Source organism: Colobus angolensis, unplaced genomic scaffold (assembly GCF_000951035.1).
Source record: "Colobus angolensis palliatus isolate OR3802 unplaced genomic scaffold, Cang.pa_1.0 Scaffold225, whole genome shotgun sequence".
NCBI classification, from domain to species: Eukaryota; Metazoa; Chordata; class Mammalia; order Primates; family Cercopithecidae; genus Colobus; species Colobus angolensis.
The window spans coordinates 6347470-6369913 of NW_012115433.1; the positions used below are offsets into that span (position 1 = coordinate 6347470).

At 40.8% G+C, this 22444-nt stretch overlaps 1 protein-coding gene across 1 annotated transcript in view; it reads left to right on the plus strand.

Moving 5' to 3' along the window:
- Positions 1–7796: 7796 nt before the first annotated feature.
- Positions 7797–22444, plus strand: part of SOCS6 (suppressor of cytokine signaling 6) — a 31008-nt gene continuing 16360 nt past the window's right edge. Inside the window, exon 1 of the mRNA XM_011944087.1 lies at positions 7797–7881. The gene's annotated coding sequence lies outside the window, so the exon portion shown is untranslated. The remainder of the gene's footprint in view (positions 7882–22444) is intronic.

The following is a 22444-nucleotide window of genomic DNA, read 5'->3' on the forward strand; positions in this document are numbered from 1 at the left end:
GAGGTCGCGCCGGCGCTGGTGGAGGTGCAGGCCGGGGCTGCTCTGCCGCTGAAGGTGCCGCCGGCCGGCAGCGCACTCACCCGGGTATAGGGAGAAGACAATTGTGGAATTTAAACCGCTCCTGGGACCGACACGGGTCTGAATTTTCAGTTTGCTTCGGGAGTTGGCAACTTCAGGTACACCCTTGTGGCTCACGGAGCAGAATGAATTATGGACGTTTCTCGGGGGCAGGTCCTGGCACAAAACTTGGGATGTGTGCAGTAATGTGTGCGCCAACTTATCGTTCAGTTGGAATGTGAAATTGGGGTTCCCATCCCCACTGTTTGGAATGAAGGGCCAGGTGGGCATATGTGGCAGAACTCAGTCTTCCGGTAGCAAAAGAAATAATGTTGAATTCATTTCAACAAATGTTTCTGCAACGTCTGCCGGGATAAGGCAACATGCACTGTGCTTAAGGACAGAGAACACAGTAATGACGGAAATAACGTGAATTACACACACTGAACGTCTCCCAGAGACGTTTGAAATTTACTGTGTTCCTTGGGATAAAGATACATTTGGAATCAAACAAAAGTAAACGGTCTACTTCAAGATAAAATATCTGACATCTTCTCAGCCACAGAAGGTAGCAATTTATCTTGACTTTTTTTTAACCAACTGCCACAACGTTAAATCCATTTAGCTTACTTGAATGAATGAATTTTAAGTGGAATATTTAATGTTGTGGACAGTCAGCCTTACTTAAAAACACGAATGGCATTGCTCACCAGGTTTCACAAAAACCGGAAAAAAGTCTGTAATACTTTCCCGTGGGCTTTCTAATTTCTCCTCCTAGTGGGTTTTGTGCACGCGTGGATATGGTAAGGTCTAGGATCCTTTCAGCTCTAAACTAAATATGTGGCTTAACCCTTTGGTTCCAACACCCTCCCTAAGCCTGCCTTGGTGCCTTGGAGGAAGCTGGTTGGTGGACAGTGGATTTGATAAGGATTCCTGGAAGAACTTCTATCTGGAGTTTGACCCGAGCTTTCTTTCCGCTTGTGCCTGAGTAAGGATGAGCCAGGTATTCACCCGAATATATACTTTTTAAAACTCCATTCAGCATCTCTTTTGAAACACTTTTTCTCTTTTACCTTTATCGTTATCTTTTAAATTACCCTCTAAATTGGTAGTCTTGCCCCTTTCTCTTCAGCAGGGCCTCCGACCCAAGGGCACAGCTTCAGGTCATCCCGTGACCTCCTCTCTTGGTGCCCCCCTGCCCCCCGCCCGCAGGGAGTGGCAGGGAAGGAATTTGAGAGCCATTGACTGGGCGTAGGGTGGTAAATGGTGCTGTACTGACTGCGTTTCTAGTCATTTTGCCTTCCAATGTTTTTCTTCATTCTTGCATTAGAACTGGAAAAGGTGTTCTTTTTAATGGCCCCTTTTTTTAGGAAACAGAAAGCAAGAATCTTGTTTTTTATTTTATCTCTCACCCAGGGTAGAGTGCGGTGGTGCAATCTTGGCTCACTGCAGCCTTGAACTCCTGGGCTCAAGTGATCCACCTCCCTCAGCCTCCTGAGTAACTTGGACTATAGACTTATGTGCCACCAAACTTGGCTGATTGTTTTTTGGAGAGGTGGGGTCTTGCTATGTTGCCAAGGCTGGTCTCAAACTCTAGGCCTCAAGATCCTCTCACCTCAGCCTCCCAAAGCTCTGGGATTACAGGCGTGAACCACCACACCCAGCCTGCAAGTGTCCCCTTAAGCCTGTCTTGTGTAATTGCACTCCTCAGAGAAAAATCTTGCTAGTTTTCTCCATTGTGGCCAGTTTTCAGGAAACTTTTGGGTTATTGATCATATCTTTTATTTTGCTCATAGAGGTGTGATCTTATTTAAAAGTCCAAACATATAGATGGTCCCCAATTTTGGACTTTCTGACTTTCTGATGGAGCAAAAACAATACACATTCAGTATGCATCTCGACTTAGATCCAGATAAATCCACTGTGAGTTTTGACTTTAAGATACTTTCAATTTATCGTGGGCTTATTGGGATGCAATTACTGTTATTCTCTTGAAAATATGCACTCATGAGAGAGGATAATACACACATAAATGCATATGTATTTGGAAGCGTGAGGTCAAATACTTCATTTATAATCCAGTATAGCTAATGGATGTGTATACATTCTATTTTAATGCTTAATAAAGTTAGATAAGCAAATGAACTAAAAAGACCTCCTTTTGCTGTTTTCTGTTTATTTCATCCTCTGTAGGAAGTGAGGATTGTCTGTTATGGTTCTCTGGCCTCATCCCTGACCTCTTCCAATTCTGGAAATTATATTTTCATCTGTGGTGCCAAAGTACTTTTGTAAAATTATTCATTTTACAAGGGAGAAATTCCTAATACTAGTATATGTCATAAAAAGGAGAAAGTTTCTTTTTTTTTTTTTTTTTGAGACGGAGTCTCGCTCTGTCACCCAGGCTAGAGTGCAGTGGCTGGATCTCAGCTCACTGCAAGCTCCGCGTCCTGGGTTCACGCCATTCTCCTGCCTCAGCCTCCCGAGTAGCTGGGACTACAGGCGCCCGCCACCTCGCCCGGCTAGTTTTTTGTATTTTTTAGTAGAGACAGGGTTTCACCGTGTTAGCCAGGATGGTCTCGATCTCCTGACCTCGTGATCCGCCCATCTCGGCCTCCCAAAGTGCTGGGATTACAGGCTTGAGCCACCGCGCCCGGCAAAAGGAGAAAGTTTCTTATATGGATAGATTGATAGAAATAATTCTTTAGCTGTTAAAAGAGGAATAACATAAGACGTGTTTGATATTGTTTTGAAGTGAAATTGTCATTAATGTTTTTATGGGTAATTTAGTATGCTGTTTGGCCTGTTGGTTTAGCTAGTAAGTCGTGATGGCTTTAGGACTGAGAACACAGTTTAGTTAAACTGATTTCAGGTCTTGATCCACCCATACAAACATTAAATTTTACTTAGTTGGGGCAGTTGTTGTTAGGTGGCCATTGATCTTCATGTTTTGAGAACAAACATACTTAGATAAAGTCACGTAAGATTTCAGTTCCCACCTTGCACACTCTGGACATGTTGGGGGGCATCCATTTACCAGCTCTGTGACCTTGAACATGTTCTGTATGCCCTCTGAGTCTTATTCCTCATCTGGGGCTAAAGTGGGGATAATAATTTATCTCACAGTGTTGTAATGAATGTGTATTTATGGTAAAATCCAAACTCTTGTTTTGCTTTGTTTTGAGACGGGGATCTTGCTCTGGATGCCCAGGCTGGAGTGCAGTGGCACCATCAGGACTCACTGCAGCCTCAACCTCCCAGGTTCAAGCTGTCTTCCCACCTCAGCACCCCCTCCGCCAGTAACTGGGACCACAAGGGCATGCCTCCATGCCCAGCTGATTTTTTAATTTTTTGTAGAGAAGGGGTCTCCTTATGTTGCCCAGATTGGTCTTGAAGTCATGGACTCAGGTGATCCTCCCACCTTTGCCTCCCAAATTGTTGGGATTGCAGACATGAGCCACTGTGCCCAGCCAAAAATCCAAACTCTTTCTCATCGACTGTAACATTTCTGCCTAGTTCTGAAATGTGTTTTCATTTCTCCCTAGTTCTCATCTTGAACAACCATCTCTGCCTTACCAGCGTTCTGCCCTAGCCTTTCTGTTCCTCAGCAATCGGAGCTGTTTCCTGCTTCGCCACCTTTGACACAGGAGTTCTGTTTGCCTACAGTGTCCTTCGGTGGCTCCTGTGGTGGGTTCATTCTCAGATCTTAATGCCAGTGTCACCACCTCAGCATCACCACCTCAGAGAAGACTTCTTTGACTACCTTACGGCTCCTTCAGTAATCCCAAGTAATTGATTTGTATGGTTCCTTCATGACCTCTGCTATTACCTGTAATTACTTTGTTTACTTGTTTCTGCTATTCCGCCGCCACCCCAAAGAAGTTCTGTGAGGCCAGAATGTCTACTGTGGTCCTTCTTTTTCCATGTGCCTGACACATCCCGGGGGGCCTAGCTCCTGAGTAGGAGGGTTGTGGGTATACAGAAAGTACTTGCAGTTTTCATGTTGTTATCTACACCTTAAAGGCAGAGACATGCTGTGTATGTGTTAGAAAGTTACTGGTGTTTCATGTCGTTTGTCCTTTTCAGAGCTGGACTGCTTGACCAGCTGAGTAAATCATAGCACTAATAAAACCAAAGTCCTTATCATTACATGGCCCCAGCAGCCCTACAGAGAGAGAACTGTCACTGCCTGTAGAGGCACGATGTGTGTCTGAGTGACTCAAGTACCAGACTAACTCGCAGTGTAGACACCCAGATCTCCTTCACTTCTGAAAGTATAGTTGTGTATAGTGTGTTGAAAGTCACCATCCCAACACGCATTTCCCCTGCTTACATAGCTTAGTGAAGTGAAACCTCAGTTATCTGGAACCTCCTGGTATCCTCAGTTTTCTGGTGTAGAATTAAGCCAGAAGGAAAAACTCCTTTGGAATTAGAAAAGCCAGATACTTAGAAGCCCTCCGTGCTAAGGAAGGCAGTCACTCATGGGGATGCAGATCTAGGTTTGAATTTCAGCACTTCAATTTTATAGGGTAGATTAAAAAAAAAAAAAAACAAAGTTTTTGTTCCTTTACATATATAATAATGATGACATTTCTCTCAGAGCTGGTGTAATAATGGAATAAGATAGCCGGGCGCGGTGGCTCATGCCTGTAATCCCAGCACTTTGGGGGGCCAAGGCGGGCGGATCAGGAGGTCAGGAGTTTGAGACCAGCCTGGCCAACATAGTGAAACCCCGTCTCTACTAAAAATACAAAAATTAGCCGGGCATGGTGTCGTGCGCCTGTAGTCCCAGCTACTCGGGAGGCTGAGGCAGGAGCTTGAACCTGGGAGTTGGAGGTTGCGGTGAGCTGAGATTGTGCCACTGCAGTCTAGCCTGGGCAACAGAGTGAGACTCTGTCTAAAAAAAAAAAAAAGAAAGAAAGAAAAAGAAATTGGAATGAGATAATGCATGTTAGTGTATTAATTAAGTGGCTGAAATATAACAAGTGCTAATACTTTAACACTAGTGTTCTACTCCTTTATCTGGCTGCTTTTGACTAGTCAGGTTATGTTTTAAAATAATAGTAATAATTCCTATTTAAAGTAATTATTACTATTAATATTATTACTATTAATTCTTTTCTGTGTCCCTGACATATCCCAGGGGGACTGGCCACTGAGTCCATCTTTCTTGTCAGTTTTTGTTGTTGTTGTTGTTGTTCTTTGGAGGGGAATTCCCTCAATTTTTCTTTTCTTTTTTTTTTTTTTTGAGGCGGAGTCTCACTCTGTCACCCAGGCTGGAGTGCAGTGGCTGAATCTCAGCTCGCTGCAAGCTCCGCCTCCCGGGTTTACGCCATTCTCCTGCCTCAGCCTCCCGAGTAGCTGGGACTACAGGCGCCGCCACCTCGCCCGGCTAGTTTATTTTGTATTTTTTAGTAGAGACGGGGTTTCACCGTGTTCGCCAGGATGGTCTCAATCTCCTGACCTCATGATCCGCCCGTGATCCCAAAGTGCTGGGATTACAGGCTTGAGCCACCGCCCCCGGCCAATTTTTCTTTTATTGGATGTTTTTTGGCTGTGGGAGTTTTGTTTTCAAATTGTTCTCCTCACTCCCTCTTTTATAATACATAATATTATAATAGTAATAATTCCTAAAGTAATTCTTACTATTGAAAACATAATCTGACTAGTCAAAAGTAGTATTCTGATTAATTAGCCACACCTGTGTTAGACTTGCGTGCTTTTGTTAAGGAAGCCTAGTGTGAGAAAAGGGTTTGAGACCAAAGGAGCAAGAGAAATGGAAATGAAAGCAGGGAGTGAATGGGCGTCTTCCGAAGGATTGCTAGTGCAGGCTGCTGGACTGGTAAGGATTACAGGTGGTCACAGCGTTAGCAGCAATTGCCTGGCTTGGCTGTGGGGTCACTGCAGTTCATTGGTGGGAGACCGAGAACAAAAAGGATGCCACACTTTGCCTTCTCTGCAGAGCCTTCTGCTCTGATTATGTTTGTTCTGATACTGTTTTATCACTCTTAACAGCCAATACACTAAAATACTTTCTTAAAATTATGAAAAGGGCATCACACTTGGAGACTGGGGAGTGATGATTATCTTACTTTCCATAGCATTGGACTCTTGAGTATAGAGAAGAAAAGAAAGAAGACAGGATATATCTGAGGGCCTGGGAGGCAGGCAGTGACCTGAACATCAGTAAGTCCTAATGGTGTCATTACGCCATCCTGAAATTTTCCAGCAGATAAATTTGGTCATCTGGAGAGGCATCCATTTATATACAGCAGTGTGTGACAGTCTGGGATTGTACTTAATATACATACTTGTGCTTAAAATACCTTTTTGAAGTCAGAAGACTGTATGGCTCCTATTAGATAAGATTTCCATCAAAAACAATTTCAGTGGTTCAGTGTTAATCTTTAGAATTATCTAGACGAGGTGTTTTTACTCAGCGATCTGGGTAGCCGATTATTTGGTGCTGTTTATGGTGGCACTTAAAGTGATTTTTGTGGTACACGTTGTTCTGACTATATCAATAATATGCTAGATGGTTGAAGCAGCTGGGTTAGCATGCTTTTAAAGTCGGATGAATTCTTACCAGTAGATTTTTACTGTGTCTGTATGTTACTTGTTTAAAGTTTGTTGTGATGTTTATAATGTGTTTGTTTTTAAAGCTTAATTTTGGTTTTAAGTAACATATTACCATCCGTCAGACAATAGTCATTTTTGTTTGTTGACGTTGCTTTTGAAGTTAAAAAAAGTGACATATTTAGGGAATAACATTATTGCCAAATATCACAGACTGGCAGAAAATGTAAGCAAATACCAAAGCAGAGCATTACAGCAGGGTTTTAGTGATTTTATACATTTGCAGCAGAATTACTGCATTTTAGAGCTAGAAGGAACTCCTCTGATTATAGATTGTCTTCGTCCTTGCACAGATGAGGAAATTGGGTCTAAGCAGGGTGTCATCTGCCCAGAGTCACACACCACATTAGTAGTCGATTTCAGAATGGACTCTGGTGTGTGCAGCCCTTTTTCCTGTTGATGCTGAAGGTTTTAATTGAATCCTGGGAGCTGGGGAATTTGGATGTGTGTCTTCATGGAGGATATTACCGTTGAGCTGGCTCTTGCAGGGTGACCTGTGTGTGATTGGAGAAAGATGTCTAAGACAGGGACAGTATCTAAAACAGGGCGAATCGCAGGAGACTCCACCGTCAACTTAGAAATTCTTCTCTCCTTCCCAAGTGGGGTTCCTTGTTTTCAGTTCCTTAGTTTACCTCCTTGATATGATGAAGCTCATCCTCCCAGTGACTTCTGTGAAAGGTGATGGAGAAGATGATACTGTTTTTATGAGCCTTGTGTGTCAGAAAATGTGTGTGCTTTAAGTATCGGGTGTATGCCTGGCTGTGTATAAAATTCCAGGTTAATATTTTAGTTCAGATAGAATAAGTTACTTGGCAGTGACAAATGAACTCTGAAATCTCAGTGCATGAATAGAGGTCTGTGTCTTGCTTTCGCAAAGTCTGTGGTGGGCGCCACCTCCCTGGGCCTCTTCCTTTGGGTCTAGTCTGCTTTCACCTACAGTTCCTGTCTGTTGCTCCCATGGCAGATGTGGGTGTATCTGCAGGTCGCACGCTGATGACCATAGGCCAGAACCAAGCCTAGTCCCTGCAATAATGCCAGACACGTGCAGGGGCACAATGAGAGTCATTGAACTGTCAGTGGGGGTCACGGTTGTAAGCGTGTTTCCTCTTGGAATTTTGCAGGCATTGCTCGGTTGTCTTCCGGTTTTCAGTGTTACTGTGAAGTCACGTGCCGCCAGTTTGCCAGGCATTTGTAAGCCATTTCTTTTCTCCCTAGTTTTGTGTTATCGCCTAAATACTAACATTTTACCATGGTGGGTCTGGTGATGGTTCTTTTCTACTTTGGATGTGCCGAGCATTCCACAGAGTTTTTAAGTCTGTAAACTTGGGTTTTTCAGTTCTAGGAAAACTATTAAAATGACTTTGATAATTTCTTCCCTTTCCTTTTCTCATTCCTTTTTTTTTTTTTTTTTTCTGTCTTAAGCTCTTCATTGGACATAGGAACTCCTAAATCCATGTATTTATTTGCTTAGCTTTTTTCTCCATTTTTCTTGTCAGTTTTTGTTGTTGTTGTTGTTCTTTGGAGGGGAGTTCCCTCAGTTTTTCTTTCATTGGATGTTTACTTTTTGGCTGTGGGAGTTTTGTTTTCTAACCGTTCTCCTCACCCCTTCTTTTTTAAACAAATAGCATCCGCCTCGCGGTTATGCGGTTCATATTTGTGAAACCTTTTCTCAGGCTGGTTTTTCGTTGTCTTCCTTTCCGGCAGTCTTAGATTTTGGTTTACTCCAGTTTGTTTCAGCTACTTAACACTGTTGTCATCTGCCATAATTCCCTTTGTGATTTTCTTCGTTCCTGTTTTTGGGGAATGATAGAGATAAAGAAGTGTGTGTTTAATCAGGAAGGTTTTTTTTTTTTTCCTTTTTTTAAACAGTTTTCGTTTGTTTTGCTAGCATCAATGAATATTAAACCCTTCATTTTTGGGGAAAAACCACATCTATTTTTTTCTTTAAATAAAGGTAGTGTTTTCATTTAGTGCTCTCATGAAGCCACATCTGTGTCACTGAGTTCAATTAACTTAGTTGATGAAATGCCTGCTGATCTGTAGTGGGTAACATAATTATTTTAATTTGGACTGTTTTAAAAGCATCAAGAGATCACATCTTTGGGAACCCATAATAAATGGTTACTTTTGGCAATCAAATTATTGTTTTACAATGGAAGTAGTCTTTTCATTTTGTAAGATTTTTATATTATTTGCTTAATAGAGATATATTATTAAATTGAATAATTATTGCTTTCCAAGATTCCCTTCAGCTCTAATGATCAGTGAATGAAGTTTACATTGGCTCTTAATGTACATTTAATAGCAAATTTCATGTGGATTACTTTCTGTACCCCAAATCTGCTATTTAAAATTCCATTCTTCATTTGGATGTACTTTAGAAATGAGGAAAAGATTATTTTAAGAAAACACATATTCTCTACTGCAAATTGAATGACAAAATCTTGTATGTTCTATGTGAAAGCATTTGAATAATGGACAAATTGCTCTTTAAATTAGAGCTTTTGTGTTGCTCTGAAGGTTCTGAGAGCAGTCATAACAGTTGTGTTAATTTTCAGTTATTTTTATATGCATTTTGCCTTTCAGAAGTTAGATATTTTTGCTTTAGTAGTTCATTACATTTAAGATATTTTAATATATAAACAAATTACTTTTAATCTTGAAAAAATTAAAAAGCAATGAAGAAACTTTATTAAAACACTTTGCTACAGTACAGAATAAAAACAAAACATCTTTGTTCATAGTTTGTCAAATTCTGAAAGAATCTTACCTACTTGGTAGTTTATAATTCATGAGGTTATTCTTTTTCATAGGCAATGAATGTGGTGAGATTTTTAGGGAATTTGCTATATTTGTAGTTAAAATAATTTTGTTGACATTAAAATGTTAAATAATTGTTTTTTGATTTGTCATTGTCAGCTATGATCAGATATAGGTAAATGGAATTAAAATAACTATATATAAGATAGTATTTTACATTTATCATTCTGGAGGTCAGGATGTATTACATATATATTATATCAGAATGTATTACAATAGCTATTTCTAAACCACCAACTGTAATTATACCTTAGCCAATAAGGTTGCAGATGTGGACATCATTAAGGATCTTACTAGTAGTAAGTCGGGGTGCTGTATTTTCAGTGTGCAGATGATTGCCATTATCAGTGTTGCCCAGGTCTCCACTGATTTTAGAGTTAAGATACCTATATTAATTTGTTGAAAAATGTCATAGTTATTTCATAGGAGACCCAGGCCTGATACACACAGTGGTGAAGATAAAAGGCCAATTTATTTCTTGTGATGTGTTTCCAACACCAACAACGACTTCTTCAGCATGAAAACTGAGTGTCCTGGCCGGGTACGGTGGCTCATGCCTATAATCCCAACATTTTGGGAGGCCGAGGTGGGTGGATCACTTGAGGTCAGGAGTTCAAGACCAGCCTGACCAATGTGGCGAAACCCCGTCTCTACTAAAAATACAAAATTTAGACGGGCATGGTGGCACACGCTGTAATCCCACCTACTTGGGAGGCTGAGGCAGGAGAATCGCTTGAACCCGGGGGGCAGAGGTTGCGGCGAGCCGAGATCATGCCATTGCACTCCAGCCTGGGCAACAAGAGCGAAACTCTGTCTTAAAAAAAGAAAAAAAGAAAACCGAGTGTCCAACGTTTCAGTTAATTCAGACACTACCCAGAGTAAGTACAGTCCCCACAGGCAACAGGCTGAGTCCCATAAGACTGCCCTGGCCTCAGATACCAGTCGCAAGTCCCAGGCCTCTTACATTTCTGACTGACTGGTTACAAATCAGCAGTTCCCACTACCTCATCAGATTAGATAATTTGCTGGGATAAAACTCAGGAAAACATTATTATAAAAGGGCACAGCTCAGCAACAGCCCAGTAGAAGAGGTGCACGGAGCAAGCACGGGGGGACGTGGAGCTTCTGTGCCCTCCTAGGGTGGCCTCCTGCCCAGCTCGCCCTCGTGTGCACAAGGTCCCCGAATCTCTGTAGAACTCAATCTCTAATCCTTTCCTTTGCTCTTCAGGATAGGGACTGAGGGTCGGGGCTGAAAGTTCCACGCTCTAGGCCCTGGGTCTCTGGGTGGCCAGCCCCATCCTGAGGCTGTCTAGGAGGGCTCCTTTTAATCACAGCATTAGCATTAACAGTTGTGATTGGAAGGGGCTTGTTTTGAACAACAAAAAACATTTCTATCTCAGGAAATCCCAAAGATTTAGGAACTGTGCCAGAAACGAGGGACAAAGATGCGATATTTCTTATATCACATTTCTTTCAATTGGTTAAGTGCAAATAAGACAGCAAAACATAATATAGTTTAACCATTTATATAACATTTGTGTTAGGTATTATAAATAATCTAGAGATGATTTAAAGTAGGGGAGGATGTGCATAGGTTATATGCAAATACTATGACATTTTACATAAAGGACTTGAGCATTCATAGCTTTTGTTATTGATAGGGTTCCTGGAGCCCCCATGAATACCGAGGGGTGACTGTATACGTGCAAAGACAGTGATGAATTGACGTATAGGTGTACTACTTTTTAAATGTAACCTGTTAAAATCTGAATTAAAAAATTAAGGAGAGGTGTACAGTCATTTAATCAATTCTTTATGTTTTTTTCCTTCAGACGAAGTCTCTCTCTCGCCCAAGCTGGAGTGCAGTGGCATGATCTCAACTCACTGCAACCTCTGCCTCCTGGGTTCAGGTGATTCTCCTGCCTCAGCCTCCCGAGTAGCTGGGATTACAGGCACCCACCACCACACCTGGCTAGTTTTTATATATTTTTTAGTAGGGACAAAGTTGCACCCTGTTGGCCAGGCTAGTCTCGAACTCCTGACCTCAAGTGATCCACCCACCTCAGCCTCCCAAAGTGCTGGGATTACAGGCGTGAGCCACCGTGCCCAGTCTCATTAATCAATTCTTATAAGCCAACACAATTAGCATTTTTACATGATTGACATTATGAATATTTGTTTCATACTCAGTTTAATAATTGAAGAAGAATGCATTGAATGCAATTACAATGAAGGATGCTTAGAAATGCTCTTGGGAAAGTTCATTGCTGGTTAGATATCTAAATCTGTACATATTTTTATTATTTTCATTGAGTCAGATGCTGTTAGAACTGGACATGATTTAGAGATTATCACCTATTTTATATGGAGATTCACTCAATATCCCCCTGCAAACTTAAGCTAGTGCTACCCCATATTTTTGTGTCAATAGCCTATAAAGTAGGAGTGAATCACTTGAGAATTTATTAGAACTTTTGCTGTAAATATAAATTTATTCTTAATTTAAGTTTAAATTATTTGGCAACTTTAAGTTCATTTTTCTTAATTTGGCTATATTTAAATTTTTTTAATCTACCTTTGTAGCCATGCAGTGTTCCTGTTGCATTTGAATTAGAGCTTATTGTGGTAAGAGCTAAGGGCTCTGAAAGAAGTCAAAGCAAATGTATTACATTTATTATGTAAATATAATTGTATTTTTATGTAGTTGTAAATATTTATTATGTTTGCATGTAGTTGCCAAGAAGTGTGAAATGTCTGAGATTTTTGCCTTCAACACAAGCTCAAAGGCAGGCTCACCAGTTAGCCTGCTGCAGTTTCATGGATGCTGGCAAAAGACATAAGACTCTTGGGTAAGAGATGAAGGACCTTATTACAATAGCAGCCAGAGTGTCAGCATCAGTCCCAGTTTGCTGAGACATGTTGAGAACAGAATGGGGCAGGAGAAAGAAAGCAAGGAAATGAATTAGGAGGTATTGCCATAATGCAAGAGAAAGAGGATGGTAGCTTGGACTGGTATAGTGGCAACAAGTAGTTGGATTCTGCATATGTTCTGGAGGTAGCTGAAATTGGGATTTCATGACATACTGGATGAGGTATGAGGTAAAGAAAGGAGCCAAGGGTGATTCTGAATGTTCTGATCTGATCATTGGAAGAATATGGAGTAGCCGGAAATGGAAGTAGGATAGAGAAGATTTAAACCTGCAGGTGGGGAGTGTGTAGGGGTGGGGTGGGAAAGAGCCAGGGTTGAGTTTTGAACTTGTGAAGTTTCAGGTATCTGCAAGACATCAAAGTGGCAGTATCCCGAAGGGAGCCGAATATAACTAATCTGTGAATGAAGAGAGAGAATTTGGGAGTGTAGGCACATCAATCCTATACAGTATCCCGAGCATGAATGAAATCGTGGATGGAGAAGAGGGGACCGAAGTCTGAGTGTTGGGGCACTCCTATGAAGGCTTCAGAGGGGAACTAGCAAAGGAGTCAGATGGAGGGACCTTGAGAGTGTGGTGTGCTTAGCAAAGAGGTAAAATTATATGAAAGGAAAAGGAGTGGTCAGTGGTCACACAGCGCCTCTAAGGTTAGGACTGAGAACTCACGCTAGACAAGAGCTGCACTGCGCGCTGGCTGGTAGAGAAGCCTTTGGTGTGGGTGTCAGAGAAGGTTGGAGAGGCATAGTAGGCGTCGGTAGACACAGTTCTCCTAAGGTGTTTTGCTGCAAAGGGAATGAGAGAGATGGGGCTGCAGCTGGTAAGGAAAGCGGGGTCCCCACAAGTTTGTTTATATATGAGAAATAACATTTTCAGGAGTGATCCAGTGGAGTGGGGAAATTGTTGGGAGATTAAGTGTGCCAGCTGACCGTGGGGGCCCTTGAGCAAGGCAGCAGGATACAGTAGATGGAAACATGGTGCTGAGTGTGTAGATGGGGGCCGAGGCCAAGGTCTCCTGATGTCGTTCCTTTTCTAGGTGAAATAGGAAGTTGGGCCATCTGCTGAGATATTAAATAAGGGAGTGTTCCAGGGGTAATGGGAGTGTTCCAGGGGTGGAGAAAGGAGAGGGAAGGTGTGAAATGGTAGGCCGGGAAGGAGAAGAATGGACCAGGGAAAAGTAGTTTGATTTCCAGACAGTGGTAAGGACCCACCTGAGGGTCATGGCCTTGACTACAAAGTGAGACCCATCAGACCAGCTCTTTTTCTCCAGCCTTATTCAGCACTGTGGATGCAGGCATGACATAAGCGGAGTTGAATTTGCTAATAAGGTTTTACCAAGAGAGTTTTTCAGAAGGAGAATAGAGGAAGGGGATAGAAGTATACACGAGGAAATGATTACAATGATGAATTGTGGAATATAAGCTGAGTAGGAAGGGAAGAGGGTCTTGAAAGCTGGTAGGTGTATCACTCTTGTCATTTAGACTTTGAATATTCAAGGCCAGTTCGTAACTATATATACACCAGTACAAAAAAAAATTTAAGTCACATTTGCAAAAAGTTATTTTGAGCAGGTAAAGAGGAGGAGGCTGTCTTAAGTTCTACCAAAGCCAAAGAATAACAGTAAAAACAAAAAGCTACAAAAAAAACCCAATAGTCTCATCTTTTGATTTATTTTTTGTTTGGCAGTCATGGTATAACTGAAAGCCAAGAAAAGCCCCTGCATTTTTAATGGATTCACTCAACCATTTCCTTTAAAAAAGTAAGAACAAACAAGCTCACAGGTTTTATTCTTATAAAAACACTGCATGTTCATTATAGGATGTTTTGAAAATAATGTTTACAAAAATTCTGCCATCCAGTTAACAGTTCTGCTGTACTTTGTGGTCCAGTTTTCCTCCCTATTCTTTCTATGTAATTGAACCACATACATATAATTTTGTTTCCTGTGTTTTTGCACTTAACAAATGAACAATATGAATTTTCCCCTCATGTTATTTATAACTCTGTATAAATATCAATTTCAGTGGTTCTCTAAAGTTCCATTGTGTAAACGTGCCAGGATTTTGTTTCCTCATACTGTTGGAAATTAGGATGTTTCCAATTTTTTAAATTTAAATTTACTTTTTGTCATAAATAATGGTCCAGGGAATATTTTTATTTCTTATTTTTTTAAGATTGATAAAAACAGCATTATTGGGTCAGGGAGTATGACTGTTTTTCAGTTGCATATTGCCAAATTAATTTCTATAACTGTATTAAGATACCTTCAGCCGGGCACGGTGGCAGTGGCTCACGCTTGTAATCCCAGCCCTTTGGGAGGCTGAAGCAGGTGGATCATCTGAGGTCAGGAGTTTGACACCAGCCTCGCCAACGTGGTGAAACCCATGTCTACTAAAAATACAAAAATTAGCTGGGAGTGGTGGCATGTTCCTGTATTCCGAGCTACAGCAGGCTGAGGCAGGAGAATCGCTTGAATAGCTGAGGCTGGGAAGCAGAGGTTGCTGTGAGCTGAGATTGCACTGCTGTGCTCCAGCCTGGGTGACAGACCGAGACTCTCAAAAATAATAATAATTTTTTTAAAAAAAGATACTTTCAGGCAATCAGTACAACCATTTAGAAAAAATCTCTGCCGATTTGACTTTTGGAAAATCATAGTGTTAATAGTTTAATTTGTATATCTCTGATTCTTGTGAAGATTAATATTTTTCCATAAATGTGTTGAGTGAATTGGTTATATGCGTGGAAAAATATAAATCCCTACCTACCTCACACATAAATCAGTACTAGATTAATCAGGGATTTAACTATGAAAACCAAAACTTGTTTACAGCAAATTCACAAGAACATATGATCTCAGGGTTAGATGAATTTTTTAAAGACAATAGAAGAGGCAAAGGTAAACTGATAAATTTGACTAAAATAAAGTGGAGAAACTTCTGATCCTCAGGTACTAAAAAGACTAAAAAGTCAAGATACAAGGTCAATGCAACGGTAAAGAAAAAAGAGAAAAGACACAGGCTGATCTGTATGAACTGATACAGAGTGATTTCTAGGGGTCTGAAGTTTACCTGCCCCGTGATACATTTTTTGGTTCTCTATATTTAGCCACACACTTTAATCATCACTTTGCCGCAATCGGGAGAAAAGAAAGACTTGATTTAAAAGCCAACCCGTCTTACATTTCCACCAGCAGTGTGTGAGGTTTCTGGTTGCTCTGCACCCCTGCCTTTGTCATGATATTGTCTTGATAGTGTTTGTGCAGTGGTATCTTTTTGTGGCTTTAATTTAATTTACATTTTGAATGACTAATACTATTAAGCACCTTTTCGTGTGCTTATTAGCCATTTGCGTGTTGTCTTTGGTCAAAGGTCTGTTCACATCTTTTGCTCATTTAAAAAATCAGGTTTTATTTATATCTTGGTATAATCTCTTGTCAGTTGTGATACACAGATATTCTAACCTGTGACTTAGAAGATATGATACAGGTATTTTCTTCTAGCCTGTGGCTTATCTTTCTTTTAGTGGTTTGTTTTGAAACACAAACATTTTAAATTTTAGTTATTAGATTTTAATGATGTCTAACTTAGCAGAGTTTTCTCTTATATGTTGTGCTTTTGGTATTGTGTCCAAGAACTCTGTGTCCAAACTAGGGTCACAAAGTGTTTTTTAAGAAGTTTTATAGTTTCAGGGCTGAGCGCAGTGGCTCACGCCTGTAATCCCAGCACTTTGGGAGGCCGAGGCGGGCGGATCAGAAGGTCAGGAGTTTGAGACCAGTCTGGCCAACATGGTGAAACCCAGTCTCTACTTAAAAAACACAAAAATTCGCTGGGCATGGTGGCATGTGCCTGTAATCTCAGCTACTGGGGAGGCTGAGGCAGGAGAATTGCTTGAACACGGGAGGCGGAGGTTGCAGTGAGCTGAGATCGCGCCATTGCACTCCAGCCTGAGTAACAGAGCTAAACTGCGTCTCAAAAAAAAAAAAAAAAAAGAAGTTTTATAGTTTTAGTTCATGCATATAGGTATATGAACCATTTTGACTTAATTCTTACCTGTGGAGTGAAGGTTTACATTTTTGTTTTTAGTTATTCAGTTGTCCCAGCACCATTTGTCAAGAAGACTTTCCTCATTGACTTGTCTTGGGACTTTTCTTGAAAATCAATCGACTATAAATGTAAAGGCTTATTTCCAGACTCCTTTATTCTCTGATGTGTATGCCAGTCTCTATGTCAGCAGCACACTGTCTTGATTCCTATAGTTTTATAAGCACTTTCGAAATCGGATAGTATAACTTTGTTGTTTTTCAAAATTGCATGTCAGTATAAAATTTAGGAATGTTGTATCAATTGATATAAAAAAGAGCTTACTAAGCTTTTGATAGGGATTGTTTGAATCTGTAGATCAATTTTAGAAGAATTGCCATATTAATAATATTGAATCTTCCAGTTCAAAAACATGAAATCTCTAATTACTTAGAATGTCTACATTCTCTTAGCAGTGTTTTGTAGTTTTGACTGTATGAATCTTGTACTACATTTGTTAAATTTATTCCTCAGCAATTTTATATTTTGTGAACAGAATTGTTTTCTTAATTGACTTTTGGTGTGCCGGTAGTTTTATTGTTGTAGGCTTGTAGGGTGTGTGTGTGTGTGATTTCCTTGGGTTTTTCTACGTATAAGATTTTGTCAGCTAGCCAGGCAGGGGGCTTATGTCTATAATCTCAGCACTTGGGGAGGCCAAGGCTGGAGGACTGCTTGAGCCCAGGAGTTCAAGACCAGCCTGGGAAACATAGGGAGACCCTGTCTCTATTAAAAGTTAGCTAAGTGTGGTGGCATGCATCTGTAGTCCAAGCTCCTTGGAAGGCTAAGGCAAGAGGATTGGTTGAGTTCAGGAGGTCGAGGCTGCAGTGAGCTGTGATCATGCCAATGCACTCCAGCCTGATGACAGACTGAGATCCTGTCAAAAAAAAGCAGCCGAGGTGGACGGATCACAAGGTCAGGAGATTGAGACCATCCTGGCCAACATGGTGAAACCCTGTCTCTACTACAAATGCAAAAAATTAGCTGGGTGTGGTGGCGCGTGCTTGTAATTGCAGCTACTGGGGAGGGTGAGGCAGGAGAATCCCTTGAACCTGGGAAGCGGAGATTGCAGTGAGCCGAGATCGCACCATTGCACTCCAGCCTGGTGACAGAGCGAGACGCCATCTCAAAAAAAAAAAAAAGGCAAAACTAAGATTGTATCAACTATGAATAAAGGTGGTTTTATTTCTTCCTTTCCAATTTGTATGCATTTCTTTTCTTGTTCCACTGGCTCAAACCTTCAGTACAGTGTTGAGTAGAGGGGGTGAGCACAAATGTCCTTGTCTCGCACCCAGTCTTAGTGGCAAAGCATTCAGCCCTTCACCATTAAGTGTGATGTTAGCTGTAGGTTTTTCATAGTTGCCCTTAATTAGTTTGAGCAAGTTGCTTCTATTCTTAGCTTATAAAAAGTTTTTATCTTCAATAGGTGTTGTCAGTGCCTTCCTGCAGCTATTTGTTTTTTTTGTTTTTTTTTTTGAGATGGAGTCTTGCATTGTTGCCCAGGCTGGAGTGCAGTGGCACTATCCCGGCTCACTGCAGGCTCTGCCTCCCGGGTTCATGCCATTCTCCTGCCTCTGCCTCCCGAGTAGCTGGGACTACAGGCGCCCGGCTAATTTTTTGTATTTTTAGTAGAGACGGGGTTTCACCATGTTAGCCAGGATGGTCTTGATCTCCTGACCTCGTGAGCCACCACGCCCGGCCGCCTTTCTGCAACTATTAAGATGATCATGTGTGCTTTTTTCTTTCTTTGTTAGTATGCTGTGGTGCATTAATTGGTTATTGATGTTAAACCAACCTGGATAAATCTCATTTGGTCAAAGTATATAATGCTTTTTATATGTTGCTGAATTCAGTTTGCTGATAAGTTTTGGCCAAGCATGGTGGCTCACGCCTGTAATCCCAACACTTTGGGAGGTCTAGGCAGGAGGATTGTTTGAGGCCAGGAGTTCTAGACCAGCTTGGGCAACATAGGGAGACCCTGTCTTTACAAAAAATAAAAAAATTAGCCAGTTGTGCTGGTGCATGCCTGTGGTCCCAGCTATTTGGGAGGCCAAAATGGGAGGGTCACTTGAGCCTGGAAATGGAGGCTGCAGCGAGCCATGATTGCACCACTGCACTCCAGCCTGGGCAACAGAGTGAGACCCTGTCTGTAAAAATAATAAAGAATTTTTGTGTCAGTGTTCATGATGGATATTGATTTTTAGTTTTCTTGTGATGTCTTTGGCTTTGGTATCAGGGTAATACTGGCCTCACAGAATGGCTTGTTCCTTCTTCTCTATTAGCTGAAAGAGTTTGTGAAGATTTGTATTAATTGTTTTAATCTTCAGTGGAATTTACCAGTGAAGCCACCCGAGCCTGACCTTTCTTTATAGGAAGGTTTTTAATTATCAATTCATTCTTTTTTTGTTTGTTTTTTGTTTTTGTTTTTGTTTGAGACGGAGTCTCGCTCTGTTGCCCAGGCTGGAGTGCAGTGGCGCAATCTCGGCTCACTGCAAGCTCCGCCTCCCGGGTTCACGCCATTCTCCTGCCTCAACCTCCGAGTAGCTGGGACTACAGGCGCGCACCATCACGCCCGGCCATTTTTTGTATTGTTAGTAGAGACGGGGTTTCACCGTTTTAGCCAGGATGGTCTCGATCTTCTGACCTCGTGATCCGCCCGCCTCTGCCTCCCAAAGTACTGGGATTACAGGCGTGAGCCACCGCGCCCGGCTATCAATTCATTCTTTACTCATTATGAGTCTATTTAGATTCTCTGTTTCTTTTTGAGTCAGATTTGGTAATTTGTGTCTTTCTAGGATTTTGTCCATTTTCTCTTAAGTTTTCTAATTTGTTGGTAAAAGGTGGTTTATAGTATTCCCATATAATCCTTTAAATTTCCGTAGGTTTGATAGCGATAGCCTCTCTTTCATTTCTGATTTTGCTAATTTATGTCTTCTCTCTTAATTTCTTTGTCAGTCTAGCCTAAAGCTTTGTGTGTGTTGTATCTTTTCAGATGACCCACTTTTGGTTTTGTTTCCCTCTTGTTTTTCTGTTTTCTGTTTTATTAATTTCTACTCTAACATTTACTATTTTATTCTTTCATTGGGTTTAGTTCTTTTCTAATTTCTTAAGGGTGAAAGCTTAGGTTATTGATTCGAGACCTTTTCTGATATAGGCATTGAATGCTGTACATTTTTTTCTAAGCACTGCTTTAGCCACTTCCCATAAATTTGTGTATGTTTTGTTTTCATTCTGTTCAAAATATTTTTTAACTTTTTCTTCTGATTTTTAGTCTTTGGCCCACTGGTTATTTAGAAGTGTTTTGTTTCATGTAGAAATACTTGGTGTTTCTCCGGATTTATTTCTGTTGTAGATACATAATTAATTTACTTCCGTTGTGTAATTATAGTGTCAGTCTTTTCACATTTATTGAGGCTTTTTGAGACAGTCTTGCTCTGTCCCCCAGACTGGAGTGCAATGGTGTAATCATGGACAAGGTGCAGCCCCAACGCTCCTGGGCTCAAGTGATCCTCCTGCCCCAGCTTCCCATGTAGCTGGGGCTACAGGCATGTGCCACCATACCTGGCTAATGTGTTTTTAAATTTTTTGCAGCAGCTAGGTCTCACTATGCTGCCCAGGCTGGTCTTGAATTCCTGGGCTCGTGTGATTCTCCCACCTTTGCCTCCCAAAATTCTGGGATTACAGGTGTGAGCCACCACACCTGGCTATTGAGGCTTATTTTGGTCTATCCTGAAAAATGAAGCCTTGAAAAAATATTAGTTAGGTCAAGTTAGTTGATAGTGTTGAAGTATTATAAACCTTGCTATTTCATCTTTATTTGTTCCATCATTTATGAAATTGGCTTTTTGAAATCTTCAAGTATTATTGTTGAATTGTCCTTGTCTCCTTTCAATTCTCTCAGGCTTTGCTTGCTGTATTTTGGGGTTTTATTAAGTGCATATGTGTTTATAATTGCTGTGTCTTCGTTATGTATTGACCCTTTTATCATTTTGAAATGTCCCTTTTTGCCCCTAATAATACTTAAAGTCTATTTTTTTCTGATATTAATATAGCTGTTGTAGCTCTCATGATTATTATTTTCATGGAAACTTTTTCCTGTCCTTTTTAAGTGGTTTGCATCTTTCTGTGTTAGGGGAGCCTGTTGTAGCCAGCACGTAGTTGTTTCTTTTTTAAAAAAGATTTAGTCTGACAATTTCTACTTTTCGAGTAGAGTGACATCAGCACACTTTTTCTGTAAGGGTCAGATTGTAAATGTGTTAGACTTTGCATGCTTTATGACCCCTTAACAATGCAGCTTTATGGCTACAGTGAGAAAGCAGCCATAAAAGATATGTAACAAAGTAGGAGTGGCTTTATTCCAAGCTTTTATTTATGAACATTGAAATTCAAATTTCATGTAATTTTTGTGTGTTACTTTTTTTATCATTAAATAATAAAAAAACAATTTTTTAGCTTATGAAATACACAGAAAGGATGATGCGCTGAATTATGCCTGTGAACTAAAGTTTGCTGACTCCTGGAGTAAGGGTTTATTAGTCCAGTCACACTTAATGTGATTATTGATTCCATTGGATTTATGTTCGTCATTTTGCTATTCTTTTTAAATTTTGTTTTTGTTTATTTTTTCCTCTGTTACTGCATTATTTTGTGTTAAGTGCATATTTTTTGGTGTGCCAATTTAATTCCTTTGTTGACATTTTATTTTTTAAATAATATTGTCTAAGTAATTTTATTCGTGGTTTCTCCACAAATCACTCCATGTATCTTTGCTTATCACAATGTATTTCAAAATAATGCTACCTTAATACTGATAAAATACAGACACTTGGCTTCATGTCTCCTTTTCCTCCCCTGACTTTATGCCGTTATTTTAATTTTTGAGACAATCTCGCTCTGTTGCCGAGGCTGGAGTGCAGTGGCATGATCTCGGCTCACTGCAACTTCCACCTTCCAGGTTCAAGCGATTCTCCTACCTCAGCCTCTCGAGTAGCTGGGATTACAGGCATGCACTACCACGCCAGGCTAATTGTTTTGTATTTTTAGTAGAGACAGGGTTTCACCATGTTGGCCAGGCTGGTCTCGAACTCCTGACCTCAAGTAATCCGCCTGCCTCAGCCTCCCAGAATGTTGGGATTACAGGCATGAGCCACCACGCCCAGCCTGTGCTATTATTTACGTAAATTACTATATGTTGTATGTTATAACCTCAACGGTACTGTTAACAGTTATTAACCTATACAATCTCATGGCCTTTGAAGAAGAGAAGAAATGAAAAAAATGTATTTATAGTATTTAATTTTTGTTTTTTTTTTTGAGACGGAGTCTCGCTCTGTCACCCAGGCTGGAGTGCAGTGGCTGGATCTTAGCTCACTGCAAGCTCCGCCTCCCGGGTTCACGCCAGTCTCCTGCCTCAGCCTCCGGAGTAGCTGGGACTACAGGCGCCCGCCTCCTTGCCCGGCTAGTTTTTTGTATTTTTTAGTAGAGATGGGGTTTCACCGTGTTAGCCAGGATGGTCTTGATCTCCTGATCTCGTGGTCTGCCCGTCTCGGCCTCCCAAAGTGCTGGGATTACAGGCTTGAGCCACCGCGCCCGGCCTTATATTTTAAAAATATAAATATTTATATATTTGATCTTTCTGGAATTCATTTTGAGATAGGAAATTAAGTAAGAGCCCTGCTAGACCCACTAGTCCCAAAAGTTTCTCCCACCTGCTCATCATCATTCACTGATAGTTCACCTTTCCCTGGTGGTCTTAAGATGTCTTCTTAATGACATACTCTTCCCATATGTCTCTTGGTCTATTTCTTGACTTTCTATTCTGTCTTTCCCCTTCTCCAGTGTTAAGCTGTTGTCACATGTTTTAATATGTCATGTAGCTCATCCTCCTTCAATTAGTCTTTTAGAATTGTTCTCTTTTTGTTGTTTGCATAACAA